Source organism: Rhinopithecus bieti, unplaced genomic scaffold (assembly GCF_001698545.2).
Source record: "Rhinopithecus bieti isolate Rb0 unplaced genomic scaffold, ASM169854v2 scaffold_33474, whole genome shotgun sequence".
In the NCBI taxonomy this organism is placed as follows: Eukaryota; Metazoa; Chordata; class Mammalia; order Primates; family Cercopithecidae; genus Rhinopithecus; species Rhinopithecus bieti.
In genome coordinates, this window is record NW_016814460.1 from 743186 (window position 1) to 749185 (window position 6000).

Consider the following 6000-nt stretch of genomic DNA (forward strand, 5'->3'; position numbering starts at 1 on the left):
GGGTTACAGGCACGCTCCACTACTGCCTACTAATTTTTGTATTTTTAGTAGAGACAGGGTTTCGCCATGTTGGCCAGGCTGGTCTTGAACTCCCGACCTCAAATGATCCACCCACCTTGGCCTCCCAAAGTGCTGGGATTTCAAGCATAAGCCACCCCGCCCGGCCAGTTACTAATGGCATTGTGACCTGGGGCACATCAGAGACCCTTTCTGGGTCTCAGTTGCCCCGTAGCTACCAAGAGGGGACACAATGCTTTTTTGGTTGCCTCCAGCTCTGATGTTTTGTGGTTCTAATGAGGAGTCCTTGTTTGGAAATGGAACTTTGGAATGGTTTGTATCTCATTTTGGCCATAGACAGGGCATCATTGCAACTGTGGCTTCAGGGCTGATGTGTGGTTAGCAGGGCTGAGTCAGAACAGCCCCTCTTCCTTGATAGTGCCATCCTGTGAATACAACCCCTGTATGGGTGTTGGACACAGTGTTGGGGAAGACTGGGGCAACAGGGGTAAGTAGGAAAGGCCCTGTGGTAGGGAGTTAGCTGGGTATCCATGGAAACGCCTGAACTACTCATGCCTTTTGCACAAGTAGGTCTTCAAATAATCTTTTCTGCTTCCCTCTTTCCCACTCTTTCCCTGTTTAAGGTGTGTGGTAGTAGTGGTGGTGGTGGTGGTGTGTGTGTGTGTCTGACCTGATTGGGAGAGTAAGCCAAATGGAGTGGAGTGGAGAAACATCCCCAAAAGACCCAGGTAGAGACCTAAGGATTCCTAAATCACAGTGCAGAACAGGGTCCTCCACCCTTTTCCCATTCTGGGAACATCCTGAAGCCAATCACTGGGAGAGACGGACATGGCCCCCAACCCAGCCTCACAGACCCCACCCCTCTTCCACGCTTTGCCCTACCCTCCTTCCCTGTGCTTGTATCCTAACCTTAAGCCCTAGAGACCTCTAGGTACTCAGAGAGCAGTCTATTCAGTGACGTTTGCTAAGCGCATGTTATGTGCCTGGCACTGGGCCTGGAGCAAGGGCTAAGGAGTGAAATTAGACCTGATCCCTATCCTGAAGATGTCACAGCTGAGTAGGCAGAAAGACTTTAAACAGATAATGGCAACACGATGTGCTAAGGAACATCAATGTACAAGATAACAGGTAGTCTGTATTGATGGGAGAGGGAGGCATAAAAGATGCTTCAGCTGCTTTCTAAACATGTTTGTTGTGGAACATTAAAAACATACGAAAACAGAGCAGTATAGTGTCCTTATAATGCAGCTGCAGCAATGGTCACACCAGGGTCAGTTTGTGTGTGTCTATATTCCCACCCACGCTCCATACCCCACTGCACCATTACTTGGGGTGGAACTGGGTTGGTTTTGAGGGAGGAACAGCAATTCCCCAAGTAGAAAGTGCTGGAGGGAAAAGCTTGCAGGCAGAGGGGATGCCATGCTCAGAAGCTTGAGCAGTGCCTGATGCTGGTGCACCAAACTGAAGCTGAAGGAGTGGGACAAGATGCTTCGGCCCCTGTGCAGGCTGGCCCTAATCCATCTGTCACACAGCGTGCCCTGTGGCTCCTTTTGGAGCTCGGGTCTCCAGGCAAGTCTTTGGCAGAGCCAGGTTAGCGCAGAGCCAGCCCTTTGAGTGCAGGGAGCGAGGAGGCACCACTAAGACGGCGGGCCTTGGCTGGGCGTCGGCGGGGCCTTGGTGGGCCTAGAGCGCTAGGGACTGGCACGCACCGGCACTGACGGGCAAAGCGGGCGCAGTTGAGCCCTCCGCCCCCGCGCCGGCACGCGGTCTTAAATATTACCCCGGAGTTTTCAATTATCTCACCTTAATGGATTTGCAGGGGCTTTTTCATCAAGCGCGGGGTGGCTGGGTGTGGGGTGTGGGGAGCGCGCGGCGAGGGCTGGAGCTGGGAAAATGGCCCATATTTCAATATTAAAGCCCTTTACGATCGTCAGCAGCATGAAAGATGCTGCAAATAAAACGGAGCCGCCCGCGCCAGCCTCTCCATCTCGCAAGTTTTAATTAACGCTGAGGGGGAGGCGGCTGACGGGCTGGTCGGAGCTGGGCCAGGGGCGGATCTAGGAGCCTGCGGTCGCAGATTCCGAGTTGGAGCGGCAGGGATCTCGCGGGCCGGGCCAGGCGGAGGCGGAGGGTGGTGAGCTCCGAGTCCCGGGCGAGGGCGTGGAAGATGCCTGTGGAGATGGGTGAGGCTAAGGGGTGGGTGACAGGTTGGAAGGTCTCTGAGCATCTGACAAGGAAACAACACTCGTGCAACTGAATGTAGACAGCTTTGTTCTTAAGGGTGAGGGGGCTTGTGGTCAAATCACCGATCTCTTCATCCCCAGGCTCCTTCAGCGCCCGTCCTTCTGCCTCTCTTCTTTCGACCAACAATTCCCCAGAAGCTCCCCCGCGTTGATTCCCGGTCCCTCCCACCTCATCCTGTGGCCCCTTGTTTCGGGAGGCAGGCGTGCTTCTGTGACCCCGCGGCTCCTGTTCTGGGATGTCTGCTTTCTCCATCACTCCCTGGCTTCCCAGGCGGGCCCCATCCTCTGGAGCCGAGCGGAGCAGCGCGCACAGAAGCGCCACTGTTCTGCCTTGGCAGGGCCTGGCCCGACAGCTTGTGCCTGTGCAGCAGACCCATCCGTCAGGCGGGAAGGATGGAGCGACGTCCGGCTGCCCGCTCTGAGGACTCCCCAGGGAGACACCTCTGGCCTTGGCCCAGACTGCTCTCTTCCCTTCTTTCCACCCGCCAACCCTTCCCCCAACTACCAGCTCAGTATATACTTCTGTCTCTCCTCTTTTCCTTGCTTCTCCTCCTCCCTCCCATACATATGCAGCCTGGGGCCTGGGGCCCAGGAGAGTCACTCCTCTCATGGGTCACACTGAGAAGTCCTTCCTCCACCTGTATCCACATGGCAGGGCATAACGCTAAAGCATAAAAAGATCCGGCGATCTCAGTGGACCACAATCCAAAACTAAGTCAGCCTACCAACACTGAAGGGCTTAAATCCAGGACTTTGGGCAAACCCTATAGAGTGGAGGAATTAGAAAAATAATACAAATAAAAGACATGGTCATTATTCCTGGGTATTTACAGATACTTTGTGCTTCCTGAAACGTTTTGCAGAAATCAAATTCTCTTCTCATTGTGCTACACAGCTTGTAAGCACCAAGACAAGAAATTCTATGATAAAGCAAAAAGAAAAGAAAAGAAAAAAATCCTCTTCTACTTTCTTCTTGGTGTGTATTTTTTCTTGTCAATTTCTGATAATCTATCAAGCCTACTTAAAATAGTGCCTGCTTATGCAGTATGGTGAGGATGATGAACACACACTTAAACAGGATAGGTAATAAGTACAAACTACAAGTGCTGTGGGGATGCAGAGTAATAGGACAAATGGTGAAAATTAAAACATTTTTGGCTTAATCAAGGAGTACTTCCTGGAGGAGGGGAGACCTGATTTGGAAGGAGAGGTGATATAAACTTGAAAAGAAAGTTCCAGATGTGGAAACACTAGTTTTATTTTTTATTTTTGTTTTGAGACAGGATCTTACTCTGTCACCCAGGTTGGAGTGCAGTGGCACGATCTTGGCTCACTGCAACCTCCACTTCCCAGGTTCAAATGATCCTCTGCCTCAGCCTCCTGAGTAGCTGGGACTACAGACGTGAGCCACCATGCCCAGCTAATTTTTTGCATTTCTTGTAGAGATGGGGTTTTGCCATGTTGCTCCAGCTGGTCTTGAACTCCTGGACTCGGGTGAACCCCCTGCAGCCTTGGCCTCCTAAAGTGCTTGGATTATAGGCATGAGCCACCACCCCTGGCTAACACCGGTTCTAAAATTAGGCAGAATCTATATTTTACTTCAGGTTGAGGAGCAGACAATCTTGGCTATATTTTCCCTGACAATACAGTAAGGTGAAAGAAGACTTGTGCAATAGTAGGAAGAATTCAGGGTAGACAGTGAGATCTTGGCTAATGCTAGAGACTAAAGTGAATGGTGAGAGACCCTGAAGCACCCTTCTCCCATACTTGGCTATGGGCTATGGGAGGATGCCTGGACTCTGAGACTTGGCCACCATGTTGTGTTTTGCCATTAGAAGATTTGGACATGAAGTTGAATAAGGCAGGAAGGACCTCACAGCATCAACCACCAAGCCCCAATGTGGTTGCAGAAGTGGGGAGAGAGGGCGAAGAATATCTTCCTCTTACTCGGATTGTAAGTGGAGAAACAGGTCCATTCACTCAAATCGATAAATGTCTACTGAGCACCTCCTATGTGGCAAGCACTCTACAGGCCCTAAGGATCCGGAGATGATCAGGGCATGGTCCCTGTCAACATGGTGCTCACAGTCCAGTAGGAAATAGAGTTCACTCATCATTCTATCATTTAATCAAAAACAAAAAGTATTGAGCACTTACTCTGAGCCAGGCAGATTTGCAGGTGCTGGAGATGCAACTGTGAACAAGACAGACCCAATACCTGCCCCATCAGAGAGTACTGCCTGGTGCAGAAGACACATACATAAACAGGCAGCTATAATTCAGGGTGATGTATGCTATGAAGGGGAAAGGACAGTTGCCATGGGGTGGCGTATCCATAGATATGTAATAGATCCACAAGTTCCCATGAGGGGATCTATCCGAGTCTGTGAAAGGGGATGCGAGGATGATGTGGAAGAAGCAACACCGAAACTGATCTGCTCACAAGGTGCACAGAAGTCAGGTGTGGGATGGCCTGGGGAGAGTGTTCTGGGCCTAGAGTTTGTGTTCCTTTTCAGCATCTTACTAAGAGCTTGTGGCCAAATCAGGCCCAGGCAGAGCTCTTTCCTCTAGTCACAGGATAGCACTGGCCTGCACCAACACAGCTCTTCCAGCACCAACAGGGGAAATCAGATGATAATCCTAACAGAGCCAGACCAAGGAATAGGTTATCAGTTTTCCTTTTTCTGCTAGGAAGTTTCTGCCTCAGAGCTAGGCTATGTGGGGAGGCTGGGAGGTGGGAGGGCACTGTGGAGGGTCTTACTCTTTCCACCCTCCTCTCACTAGTTTTGAACAAGAAACAGGTGATCTGTTTCTCTAGTTGCAGCTGAATAGAAACCAGGACAAGAAAGTATTGTCCTCCCCAGACATGTTTCTCTCTCCTGGGTCCTAACCAGTTGCCTTCTTGAGCCATCTGACTTCCATCCACAGGGCCTCCCAGGAGCTGAATCCAGAAAGTCAAGAACAAAGTAGCAAAGCAGGAAAGTGCATTCAGAAGAGAACAGCATGGGCAAACGCCCCAAGGCCAGAGCACTTGGAAACTGCAAGTCCCTCAGCGTAGAGATGAGTCTGTAGAGGAGGCTGGCACAAGCTTGTGAAAGACCCAGTACACCAGGCTAAGGGGGTGGGAACAGTGAGGGACACAGAGGGTTTTATGGCTTAAATTTTGACAAGTGTATCTACAATATAGACTTTTTTTTTTTTTTTTGAGATGGAGTCTCACTCTGTCACCTAGGCTAGAGTGCAGTGGTAAGATCTGGGCTCGCCGGGCGCGGTGGCTCAAGCCCTGTAATCCAAGCCCCATTTGGGAGGCGAGACGGGCGGATTCACGAGGTCAGGAGATCGAGACCTCCCTGGGCTACACGGGAAACCCCGTCTCTACTAAAAATGACAAAACTAGGCCGGGCGAGGTGACAGTGCGCCTGTAGTCCCAGGCTACTCGGGAGGCTGAGGCAGGAGAATGGCGTAAACCCAGGGAGGGCAGAGCTTGCATGAGCTGAGATCCGGACCACTGCACTCCAGTTCCCGGGCGACAGAGCGGAGACCTCGCCTCAAAAAAAAAAAAAAAAAAAAAAAAAAAAAAAAAAAAAAAAAAAAAGATCTGGGCTCACTGCTAACCTGCGCATTCCCTGGGTTCAAGGCGATTCTCCTGCCTCAGGCCTCCCAAGTAGCTGGGACTACAGACTGATCCCACCACACCTTGCTAACTTTTTGTATTTTTGATAGAGACAGAGTTTCGCCA